A 13,588-nucleotide genomic window follows, 5' to 3' on the forward strand; every position below is an offset into this window, starting at 1 on the left:
GAGGGATAAGCAAAAGGGGATAGTGTGAGGGCACAGCAAGGAAGAGACAGTATGCAGAGGAAGGGAGTGAGAGAAGTGGACATAGTAGAGACTGGTCTGTATAGGCGGAACACAGTGCGTGGAGACAGTTTGAAGAGGGGGCCCAGTATGGAAAAGGGGCAACATATTGGAGGACACCTAAGGTAAGTGGAGCGCCCCCACTGCCGCAGGGCCGAGGGGTACCCGGTACCGGGCCTCTGTGTCTCAGTCCTGGGGTTGTCACGGTGGCTAGACCCGGCCCGCGACCCTGCTGAGGGGCGTCCAATGAAGGTGGAGGGTGATGATGTTGTGGTGTGGTGTCGGTCGCAGTAAATAACAAGGACACCAGGTTGCAGTCTCTTTACCTCTTTACTGAAGGCTTCCGGATCCTCAGTCCGAAATACAGTTAACCGGGCTGCGTGAGTCCAGCCGGTCCGATGGCACCTCCAGAGTTCCCTTTCCCTGTGCCTACCTTCTAGCGCTTGTGTGTTGTAGTCCTTCCCTGCTGTGCTTATGGGATAGTCCTCACAACTGTTGTGTCTGTTTCTGAAGTTCCCTCACAACTCGATTATGATGTTCTGTTTCGTCCCCCAGATGATATGGCTAGGATGCACCCGTATGACGGGTAGGCTCGGAGGTCTTCCGGGACCCTAGAGTCGCCCCTCTCCAGATGTTGCCCCCTGTGTCTGCTTAGGTGATTTTGGGTGAGACAGCCCGCCTATAACTGACTGTCCTGCCGTAGGTTTGAAGTAAGGCCTGTAGCTCAATACTTCCTCGGCATTCCAGCCACCGGCTACGCACCTCAGTAGGATGTTGCCTCATCTTACAGCAAGACTCCTACTGGTGTTTCTCCTTGTTGCGTTGATCTCGTTTCTCACTCAGCACAATAAACCTCGCTTCTTGTCCTTTCTTGTGGTACCGCCGCGATGAAGGGCAGGCGCGGTCCCATAACGTTCTTTCTGTTCGCTAGGCCTCTGTCAGGATCCCACCCCTGACAGGGACCCCCCTGAATCTTCCCCTGCATCACCCTCTGCCACAGGATGTTGCCTGGTTCCAACCCAGTCAGCTTCTGACTAACTTCCTCTCTAACCCCCAGTTTTACCAGATTGTGAGGAGTGGCCTAATACATAGCACCCTTAGCTCCCCCTGGAGGCCAGACTGTGAAGTGTATTGGTGTCTGTGATACCTGGTCAGGTGAACTCCTTCAGTGCCATCAGACGTACCATAGCCCCCCTTAGCGGCGGAGCATCAGTACTGCAACGACCAGGACTCTGGGGCGCTGCACTCCCCCCCGGTTAAACCCAGTACTCCTGGACTGGGAAGAAAACAACAATACATGTCAGCAAAAAGACATACAATTTTGAAATGCAATAACAAGTAAACTTTAACAAGGCTTCCCTTTATGGGAGGTGAGGACACTTGAACGTTACAAACATGGTTAAATATTTTAAATAACATACTATAAATAACTTCTCTTACCCAACCGGGAATTCTACTTAGTGCAATTTCTGAACAATAATTTAACGTTGCTTTTAAGGACGTACACACTGAATCCACTAAAGACCTTCTTATAAAACACTATAAGGCTAATCAACTTTTCTTCATTTTCCACCTTTACATCTGCAGGACCGCCTGTCTATCTGCCCCAGGCCTACTGCCTCTCGTTCTGTTGCAGGACCGCCCCATCTCTCATCCGGGCCTATTGCCTTTCTGCTACTATACACAATATAGAACTTATCATCCTTCTCTCAGTTCAAGATCGCTGAGCCATCTCGGTATGGCTCCTAGGAGGACTCACCGACTAACCCCATACGGGTTCACTTCCTGTCCTCATTCTCTAACACATTATTTAGCATTTCTTACAATTAACTACATATAACTTTGACATGTAAGCATTATTCGACTTTAAGTGCTATTGGTGAACGTCCCCTTTAAGAAGGGACCAAGTGTCCTGGTTCCCAATGGCAGGGAAACATCAGAACACAAAAATAACGGACGAGCTCTGGGAGATGGAATCTTGAGTGTTGTGAAATTGGATTCTGGGCTCCCCCGGTGGCCACTTGTGGAATTGTACTTGTGTGCATCATCCCCTCTATTCACCTGCTCCTATCAGGATGTGGGAGTCGCTATATAACCTTGCTCCTCTGTCAGTTTCATGCCGGTCAACAATGTAATCAGAAGCCTTCTGTGCATGTTCCTGCTACTAGACAACTCCTAGCTAAGTTGGACTTTTGTCCTTGTGTGTTTTTGCATTTTGTTCCTGTTCACAGCTGCTGTTTCGTTACTGTGTCTGGAAAGCTCTTGTGAGCGGAAATTGCCACTCTGGTGTTATGAGTTAATGCTAGAGTCTTAAAGTAATTTCTGGATGGTGTTTTGATAGGGTTTTCTGCTGACCATGAAAGTGCCCTTTCTGTCTTCATGCTATCTAGTAAGCGGACCTCGATTTTGCTAAACCTATTTTCATACTACGTTTGTCATTTCATCTAAAATCACCGCCAATATATGTGGGGGCCTCTGTCTGCCTTTTGGGAAAATTTCTCTAGAGGTGAGCCAGGACTGTCTTTTCCTCTGCTAGGATTAGGTAGTTCTCCGGCTGGCGCTGGGCATCTAGGGATAAAAAACGTAGGCATGCTACCCGGCCACTTCTAGTTGTGTGGCAGGTTTAGTTCATGGTCAGTATAGTTTCCATCTTCCAAGAGCTAGTTCTCATATATGCTGGGCTATGTTCTCTCGCCATTGAGAATCATGACACTTGAGCTGACCGTGAGCTAAATCTACCACACAACTAATAATAGCCAGGGAGCATACCTACGACTTCCTAGATGCCACGCGCCAGCCGGAGGACTAACTACGCCTGGTAGAGGAAGGAACAGACCTGGCTTACCTCTAGGGAAATACCCCAAAAGATGATAGCAGCCCCCCACATGTAATAACGGTGAGTTAAGAGGAAAAGACATACACAGTATGAAAGTAGATTAAGCAAAGAGAGGTCCACTTACTAGATAGCAGAAGGATACAAAAGAGGACTTCACGGTCAACTGAAAACCCTTTCAAAAACCATCCTGAAATTACTTTAAGTCTCCTGTGTCAACTCATGACACAGGAGTGGCAATTTCAGCCCGCAAGAGCTTCCAGCTACAGAGAATAACAAAAACTGCAAACTGGACAAAAGATAAAAAACAAAAGGACAAAGTCCACTTAGCTGATCAGCAGACTAGTAGCAGGAACATGCAACCGAAGGCTCTGGTTACAATGATGACCGGCAAGGAAATGACTGGAGAGCAAGGCTAAATAGGAAACTCCCAAACACTGATGGAAGCAGGTGAACAGAAACAGCAAAGTGCAAACAAGTCACCAGTACCACCAGCAACCACCAGGGGAGCCCAAAAAGCAGATACACAACAGTACCCTCCCCTTAAGGAGGGGGCACCGAACCCTCACAAGAACCGCCAGGGCGATCTGGATGAGCCCTATGAAAGGCACGAACCAAATCCGAGGCATGAACATCAGAGGCAGTTACCCAAGAATTATCTTCCTGACCATAGCCCTTCCATTTAACCAGATATTGAAGTCTCCGTCTGGAAATACGGGAGTCCAAGATCTTCTCTACCACGTACTCCAATTCACCCTCCACCAGCACAGGAGCAGGAGGTTCAGTAGAAGGATCCACCGGTACCTCATATCTCCGCAACAACGACCGATGGAACACATTATGGATAGCGAAAGATGCCGGGAGGTCCAAACGAAAGGAAACAGGGTTAAGAATCTCCAAAATCCTATAAGGACCGATGAACCGAGGCTTAAATTTAGGAGACGAAACCCTCATAGGGACAAAACGGGAAGACAACCACACCAAGTCCCCAACACGAAGGTGAGGACCAACACGACGACGGCGGTTAGCAAACTGCTGAGTCCTCTCCTGGGACAATTCCAAATTATCCACCACTTGTCCCCAAATCCGATGCAACCGGTCCACTACCGCATCCACTCCAGGACAATCCGAAGATTCAACCTGACCAGATGAAAAACGCGGATGAAACCCTGAATTGCAAAAGAAAGGAGAAACCAAAGTGGCAGAACTAGCCCGATTATTAAGCGCAAACTCTGCCAACGGCAGAAAGGCAACCCAATCATCCTGATCCGCAGACACAAAACACCTCAAATAAGTCTCCAAAGTTTGATTAGTTCGCTCCGTCTGGCCATTGGTCTGAGGATGGAATGCAGACGAAAAAGACAAATCAATGCCCAACCTGGCACAGACTGCCCGCCAAAATCTAGACACGAACTGGGTACCCCTGTCAGAAACGATGTTTTCCGGAATACCATGCAAGCGAACCACATTTTGAAAAAACAAAGGGACCAACTCAGATGAGGAAGGCAACTTAGGCAATGGCACCAAATGAACCATTTTAGAAAAACGGTCACACACCACCCAGATGACAGACATCTTCTGAGAAACAGGGAGATCCGAGATAAAGTCCATAGAGATGTGCGTCCAAGGCCTCTTCGGAATAGGCAAGGGCAACGATAACCCACAAGCCCTAGAACAACAAGGCTTGGCCCGAGCACACACATCGCAAGACTGCACAAAAACACGCACATCTCGAGACAAAGAAGGCCACCAGAAGGATCTAGCCACCAAATCTCTGGTGCCAAAAATTCCCGAATGACCTGCCAGAGTAGAAGAATGGACTTCCGAGATGACTCTACTGGTCCAATCATCAGGAACAAACAGTCTACCAGACGGACAACGATCAGGTCTATCCGCCTGAAATTCTTGCAAAGCACGTCGCAGATCTGGGGAGACAGCAGACAAAACTACCCCATCCTTAAGGACACCAGCAGGTTCAGAATTCCCAGGAGAGTCAGGCTCAAAACTCCTAGAAAGAGCATCTGCCTTCACATTCCTAGAACCCGGTAAGTACGAGACCACAAAATTAAACCGAGAAAAGAACAACGACCAACGTGCCTGTCTAGGATTCAGGCGCCTGGCAGACTCTAAATAAATCAGATTCTTGTGATCAGTCAAAACTACCACCTGATGTCTGGCACCCTCAAGCCAATGACGCCACTCCTCAAATGCCCACTTCATGGCCAAAAGCTCCCGATTACCAATATCATAGTTTCGCTCGGCGGCCGAAAATTTTCGAGAAAAGAATGCGCAAGGTCTCAGCACCGAGCAGTCGGAACTTTTCTGCGACAAGACCGCCCCCGCTCCGATCTCGGAAGCATCGACCTCAACCTGAAAGGGAAGAGAAACATCAGGCTGGCGCAACACAGGGGCAGACAAAAAGTGGCGCTTAAGCTCCCTAAAGGCCTCCACAGCAGCAGGGGACCAATTGACAACATCAGCACCCTTCTTAGTCAAATCCATCAGAGGTTTAGCAACGCCAGAAAAACCAGCTATAAATCGACGATAAAAATTAGCAAAGCCCAAGAATTTCTGAAGACTCTTCAGAGAAGTAGGCTGCGTCCAGTCATAAATAGCCCGAACCTTGACAGGGTCCATCTCAATAGAAAAAGGGGAAAAAATATACCCCAAAAAGGAAATTTTTTGAACCCCAAAAACACACTTTGAACCCTTTACACACAAAGAATTCTCCCGCAAAACCTGAAAAACCCTCCTGACCTGCTGAACATGAGACTCCCAGTCATCAGAAAAAATCAAAATATCATCCAAATACACAATCATAAATTTATCCAAATATTCACGGAAAATATCATGCATTAAGGACTGAAAGACCGAAGGTGCATTAGAAAGGCCGAAAGGCATTACTAAATACTCAAAATGGCCCTCAGGCGTATTAAATGCGGTTTCCCACTCATCCCCCTGCTTAATTCGCACCAAATTATACGCCCCACGAAGATCAATCTTAGAGAACCACTTAGCCCCCCTTATGCGAGCAAACAAATCAGTCAGCAAAGGCAACGGATACTGATATTTGACTGTAATTTTATTCAGGAGTCGATAATCAATACAAGGCCTCAGAGAGCCATCCTTTTTAGAGACAAAGAAAAAACCGGCTCCTAAAGGTGATGACGAAGGACGAATATGTCCCTTTTCCAGGGACTCCTTAATATACTCGCGCATAGCAGCATGTTCAGGTACAGATAGGTTAAACAAACGACCCTTTGGAAATTTACTGCCAGGAATCAGATCTATGGCGCAATCACAATCTCTGTGGGGAGGGAGTGAACCAATTTTAGGCTCTTCAAAAATATCACGATAATCGGACAAAAATGCCGGAATCTCAGAGGGAATAGATGACGAAATGGACACCAAAGGTATGTCCCCATGAACCCCCCGACATCCCCAGCTTAACACAGACATAGCTTTCCAGTCAAGGACTGGGTTATGTGATTGTAACCATGGTAATCCAAGCACCAAAACGTCATGTAAATTGTACAACACAAGGAAGAGAATCACCTCCTGATGGTCTGGAGTCATACGCATAGTCACTTGCGTCCAGAATTGTGGTTTATTACAAGCCAAAGGTGTAGAATCAATACCCTTCAGAGGTATAGGGACTTCCAGAGGCTCTAAATCAAACCCACAGCGCCTGGCAAAGGACCAGTCCATAAGACTCAGAGCGGCGCCAGAGTCCACATAGGCATCCACGGTAATAACTGATAATGAACAAATCAAGGTTACAGACAAAATAAATTGGGACTGCAAAGTGCCAATTGAAATAGACTTGTCAACCTTCCTAGTACGCTTGGAGCATGCTGATATAACATGAGCAGAATCACCACAATAAAAGCATAACCCATTTTTACGCCTATAATTCTGCCGCTCGCTTCTGGACATAATTCTGTCACATTGCATTTTCTCTGGCGTCTCATCAGAAGATACCGCCAAATGGTGCACGGGTTTGCGCTCCCGCAAACGCCGATCAATCTGAATAGCCATTGTCATGGACTCATTCAGACCTGTAGGCGCAGGGAACCCGACCATAACATCTTTAACGGCATCAGAAAGGCCCTCTCTGAAATTTGCCGCTAGGGCGCACTCATTCCACTGAGTAAGTACAGACCATTTACGAAATTTTTGGCAGTATATCTCAGCTTCATCTTGCCCTTGAGAAAGGGCTATCAAAGCTTTTTCAGCTTGAATCTCCAAATTAGGTTCCTCATAAAGCAACCCTAAAGCCAGAAAAAACGCATCCACATTGAGCAACGCAGGATCCCCTGGTGCCAATGAAAATGCCCAATTTTGAGGGTCACCTCGCAGCAAAGAGATTACAATCTTAACCTGCTGGACAGGATCTCCTGAGGAGTGAGGTCTGAGAGAAAGGAATAATTTACAATTATATTTGAAATTCAGAAACCGAGATCTATCTCCGGAAAACACCTCTGGTGTAGGGATTTTAGGTTCAGAAATAGGAGCATGAATAACAAAATCTTGTAAATTTTGCACCTTCGTAACAAGATTATTTAAACCTGCAGCCAAACTCTGAGGATCCATCTTTAAACAGGTGAGCTCAGAGCCATTCAAGGATTATAAGGAGAGAAAGGCAAAGGCAGTAATTAGAGCTGAAATACAACTGATCCAACTATGGAGCAAGCATAGGGGAAAAAAAAATAAAAAAAATTTACAGACTTCTTTTTTCTCTCCTTTCTTCTGCCAATAAGTTTAACACAGGCCGGTCATACTGTCCTGGTTCCCAATGGCAGGGAAACATCAGAACACAAAAATAACGGACGAGCTCTGGGAGATGGAATCTTGAGCTGACCGTGAGCTAAATCTACCACACAACTAATAATAGCCAGGGAGCATACCTACGACTTCCTAGATGCCACGCGCCAGCCGGAGGACTAACTACGCCTGGTAGAGGAAGAAACAGACCTGGCTTACCTCTAGGGAAATACCCCAAAAGATGATAGCAGCCCCCCACATGTAATAACGGTGAGTTAAGAGGAAAAGACATACACAGTATGAAAGTAGATTTAGCAAAGAGAGGTCCACTTACTAGATAGCAGAAGGATACAAAAGAGGACTTCACGGTCAACTGAAAACCCTTTCAAAAACCATCCTGAAATTACTTTAAGACTCCTGTGTCAACTCATGACACAGGAGTGGCAATTTCAGCCCGCAAGAGCTTCCAGCTACAGAGAATAACAAAAACTGCAAACTGGACAAAAGATAAAAAACAAAAGGACAAAGTCCACTTAGCTGATCAGCAGACTAGTAGCAGGAACATGCAACCGAAGGCTCTGGTTACAATGATGACCGGCAAGGAAATGACTGGAGAGCAAGGCTAAATAGGAAACTCCCAAACACTGATGGAAGCAGGTGAACAGAAACAGCAAAGTGCAAACAAGTCACCAGTACCACCAGCAACCACCAGGGGAGCCCAAAAAGCAGATACACAACAACCAAGTCTCTCGGAGGTAGTGCAACTTCTCAAGCTGCAAGTTCGTATACAGCAAGGACTCCGGTGCTGTTTCCAAGAACAGTTTCTTCGCAAAGAGTCCTTTTCTTTTTAAAACCAGTAGAGGGCACCTTTAAGAAGGTGCAAACTATTTACAATAAGTTTGTAATCATGCAGTGTTCATGATCCAGCAGTTCTTTTCAACAATGATGAACGAGAAACAAAAGCAAAAAGGCAAAATTAGGGATCCCGGGTAAACTAAGGGATCCCTTTAAGAGTTAACCCTAATCGGGTTGTAGCAGCAAGAAGACACATAAAAGGACGGACAGTTAACTATATACAAATGATGAAGCTTTCTTGCTTACTCAGTTTCTGGCTGGGCAGGAGGCGGCCTCCTTCCGGGCCTCACCTGGCAAATTGGTCATGGTGGTGTAACAAGGACCGGTCCCGGCCTCAGCAATGACAGGATCCCTCGTCGGGACACCCTCCTCGCTTGTGGGTGAGCACGACCCGTAGCTACACGGTGGGCCTGGATTCCCTGGGATTCCACGGGGGCAGGTTCCGGCATCTTCCCTGCAGGAGGCTCGTCCTCCGACGTTCCGGCAGCGGCTTGGAGTGCGACGCACCGCTGGACGCCCCGAGCTATCCAGCCGACCTCCCTCCTCCACCGCGTGTAGGTTACTGCATCCCCAGGCTCCAGGTCGCGGTCATACCTTCCTCCGCAGGGCTCCACTTCTGTCTGGTCAACACGGACCTGCAGTGGCTCTCCAATTTCTTGGATGACTCTGTAGCGCCCCCACTGCCGCAGGGCCGAGGGGTACCCAGTACCGGGCCTCTGAGTCTCTGCTCCGGGGTTGTCACGGTGGCTAGGCCCGGTCCGTGACCCTGCTGAAGGGGCGTACAGTAAATGATAGATATGGATGGTGGTGGTGGTGCGGTGCAGTAAATAACGAGGACACCAGGTTGCAGTCTCTTTACCTCTTTACTGAAGGTCTCTGGGTCCTCAGTCCGGAATACGGTTCACCAGGCTGCGCAAGTCTGGCCGGTCCGATGGCACCTCCAGAGTTCTCCTTGCAGGTGGAAATCTGTGCCTTCCTGCTAGCGCTATGTGTTGCGGTCCTTCCCTGCTGTGCTTACGGAAAGTCCCCACAACTGTTGTGTCTGTTTCTTAAGTTCCCTCACAACTCGATTAGATGATGTTCTGCTAATCCTCCGTCCCTCCCTGATGTTACGGTTAGGATGGCACCCATTTGACGGGTAGGCTCGGAGCTCTTCCGGGACCCTAGAGTCGCCCCTCTCCACAAGTTGCCCCCCAAGACTGCATAGGTGATTTAGGTGAGACAGCCCGCCTGAGACTGACTGTCCTGCCGTAGGTTTGAAGTATTGCCTGAAGCTGTATATAGAAATACTTCCTCGGCGTTCCGGCCGCCGGCTGTGCGCCTCAGTAGGATGTTGCCTCGATCTTACAGCACGACTCCTACTGGTATTCTCCTTGTTGCTTTGATCTCGTTTCTCACTCAGCACAATCTATCTCGCTTCTAATCCTTCCTTGGGCACCGCCGCTATGCTGAGCAGGCACGGTCCCGTTACGTTCTTTCCTGTTGCCAGGCCTCTGTCAGGATCCCACCCCTGACAGGGACCCTACCGAATCTTCCCCTACAACACCCTCTGCCACAAGGTGTTGCCTGGTTCCAACCCAGTCAGCTTTCTCCCTAACTTCCTGCCTGACCCCCAGTTTTACCAGTATGTGAGGAGTGGCCTAATGAATAGAACCCTTAGCTCCCCCTGGAGGCCCGGCTGTGAAATATATTGGTGTCTGTGATACCTGGTCAGATGAACTCCTTCAGTGCCATCAGACGTACCATAGCTCCCCTTAGCGGCGGAGCCACAGTACTGCAATGACCAGGACTCTGGGGCGCTGCACTCCCCCCCGGTTAAATCCAGTACTCCGGGACTGGGAAGAAAACCACAGTACAGGTTAGCAAACAGACATACAATTTTGTTGAGTGCAATAACAATAAGTATACTTGAACAGAGCTTCCCTTTATGGGAGGTGAGGACACTTGAACGTTACAAACATGGTTAAATGTTTTTAAATAACTTTTCTATAAATAACTCTCTTTACCCAACCGGGTATTCTACTAAGTGCAAAATTTTTAGACATTAATTCAACGTTGCCTTTAAGGATGTACACTCTGAATCCACTAAAGACCTTCTTATAACACATTATAAGGCAATTAACTTCATTCTCCTTCTTTAAATCTGCAGGACCGCCTGTCCTAACGGCTCCAGGCCTGCTGCCTCTCCTTTCTTTACAGGACCGCTCCTTTCTGCCCGAGCCTCCTGTCCTTCCACTACTATACACAGTATAGAACATATCATTTTTCTTTCAGTTTAAGAGCACTGAGCCATCTCTATATGGCTCTTAGGAGGACTCGCCACTAACCCCTACGGGTTCACTTCCTGTCCTCATTCTTTAACACATCATACATTTTCTTAAAACATTAAACTTCCATCATTACTTTCTTACTGACAAATATGCAGGACGCTATGTCTACCCCTACGGGTCTGCTGCATCTTTCTTCTAACTTTCACTTATGCAGGACTTCATGTCTACCCCTATGGGTCTACTGCACCTTTCCAATAATTACTTTATCTCAGAACACATTATTAAACACTTCTTTCTTTCAACGAATTAGTTGCATATATCTTGTACATATCAGCAGCATCATTAACTTTCTCTTTTAAGACATCATTAGCACTTTACTGTTTTAAGGCAGTATTACTCGTAAGTACACAGGTGAACATCCCCTTTAAGAGGGGACCAAGTCTTTATGAGGTAGCGTATCTTCTCAAGCTACCAGTCCATACTCCGCAAAGGCTCCGGAGCGGTATCTTCGCAAAGAGTCCTTCTTTAAGTAAAACCAGTAGGGTGCACCTTTAAGAAGGTGCAAACTATTTACAAGCAGTTTGTATCATGCATTGTTCATGATCCAGCAGTTCTTTGTAAACTTGGGTAAACAAGGAGCAAAAGGAAAATAAAAACAAAAATGAAAGCAATAGGGATCCCGGGTAAACTAAGGGATCCCTTTAAGAATAACCCAGGTCGGGTATTAGTAGCAAAAAGCAGGGAAACAAACAGTTAACTATGTACAGTTTCAGGTTTCCGAGGTTTAGTTGGACGGCTTCCAGGGCTGCACCTGGCACTTAACCCTTCCTGGCCTGGGAAAAGTGAGGTCCAGGGCTACACCCAGTGCTGGACACACGCCGTTAATCCGTCTTTCATGTATGGTTAAATCATGCGCAGCTATGGAGGTCTGCGCAGCTTGAGTATGGGCATTTGCTGCAGCAGAGGTAGCGGCTGCTGCAAGATCAGTCACTGGAACGGAGTCAGCAGCTGTGGCACTAGCAGTCACTGGAGGGGTGTCGGTCGTCAGGGCAGGGTCGTCCTTCATACCTGCTTCAGATGCAGTTCCTCCGGTGCCAGCCTGCTCTGCCTCCGCTGGGGTCTGGAACACTGGTTGCAGGGCCTTGCGCTGCCACGTTGTCATCTCCGTTTGCACCATCTCACTTTCCGGCAGGGCCTTGCTTTCTGGCTTCGGAGTGCTGGAACTTCTTTCCTGCTCCGGACCAGACGAGGCTGCCGACAGATATCCGGGGAGGCTCCCGATGATGGTCTTCTTCCATCCGGCCTCAGTGCTCAGCTGCGTCTGCAGGAGTTGGTGGATCAGCTCGTCCGCTCCGGTCTGCAGGAGGTCAGCGTCAACTGTGGAGGTCTGGCTGCGGTGCCTCTCCGGGTAGCTGGGGGAGTCCTCGGCTCCGACCCCACGCTCCGGCTCCGGGCGGCTGGCCATGGCGTCCTCCATGTCGCGGACTTCTTCTTCCTCGTCCTTTTCCCGCTCTCTCCTCCGTGGGCGGTTTCGTTTTCTCTGTCTCCGCCCTCCATTGAGGATTAGGAGGCGGATCTCGGCTGCTGACGGACACGTCCTCACGGTGCACAAATATTTAGACTGGGCGGCCATTGTCGTTCGCGCTCTCCAGCTTGTCCACGCCTACTCCACGCCCCTCTTCTTCTCCTGCGCTCTCCTTAGCGCTGTAATGGCGGCGGTTTTGGCGCGAACTTTTGGCGGCAAGTGACAATCCACAGCCTTTGCAATAAAGTACAGTCCAAGCACAGTAAATCACAGTTCCAAGGCACACATGACCTGATTCTTCAGGCTTAAGTAGATCCTGTTCGTGATGCCAAAATGTAGCGCCCCCACTTCCGCAGGGCCGAGGGGTACCCGGTACCGGGCCTCTGAGTCTCTGCTCCGGGGTTGTCACGGTGGCTAGGCCCGGTCCGTGACCCTGCTGAAGGGGCGTACAGTAAATGATAGATATGGATGGTGGTGGTGGTGCGGTGCAGTAAATAACGAGGACACCAGGTTGCAGTCTCTTTACCTCTTTACTGAAGGTCTCTGGGTCCTCAGTCTGGAATACGGTTCACCAGGCTGCGCAAGTCCGGCCGGTCCGATGGCACCTCCAGAGTTCTCCTTGCAGGTGGAAATCTGTGCCTTCCTGCTAGCGCTATGTGTTGCGGTCCTTCCCTGCTGTGCTTACGGAAAGTCCCCACAACTGTTGTGTCTGTTTCTTAAGTTCCCTCACAACTCGATTAGATGATGTTCTGCTAATCCTCCGTCCCTCCCTGATGTTACGGTTAGGATGGCACCCATTTGACGGGTAGGCTCGGAGCTCTTCCGGGACCCTAGAGTCGCCCCTCTCCACAAGTTGCCCCCCAAGACTGCATAGGTGATTTAGGTGAGACAGCCCGCCTGAGACTGACTGTCCTGCCGTAGGTTTGAAGTATTGCCTGAAGCTGTATATAGAAATACTTCCTCGGCGTTCCGGCCGCCGGCTGTGCGCCTCAGTAGGATGTTGCCTCGATCTTACAGCACGACTCCTACTGGTATTCTCCTTGTTGCTTTGATCTCGTTTCTCACTCAGCACAATCTATCTCGCTTCTAATCCTTCCTTGGGCACCGCCGCTATGCTGAGCAGGCACGGTCCCGTTACGTTCTTTCCTGTTGCCAGGCCTCTGTCAGGATCCCACCCCTGACAGGGACCCTACCGAATCTTCCCCTACAACACCCTCTGCCACAAGGTGTTGCCTGGTTCCAACCCAGTCAGCTTTCTCCCTAACTTCCTGCCTGACCCCCAGT

Source organism: Ranitomeya variabilis, chromosome 3 (assembly GCF_051348905.1).
Source record: "Ranitomeya variabilis isolate aRanVar5 chromosome 3, aRanVar5.hap1, whole genome shotgun sequence".
Classification (NCBI taxonomy): domain Eukaryota; kingdom Metazoa; phylum Chordata; class Amphibia; order Anura; family Dendrobatidae; genus Ranitomeya; species Ranitomeya variabilis.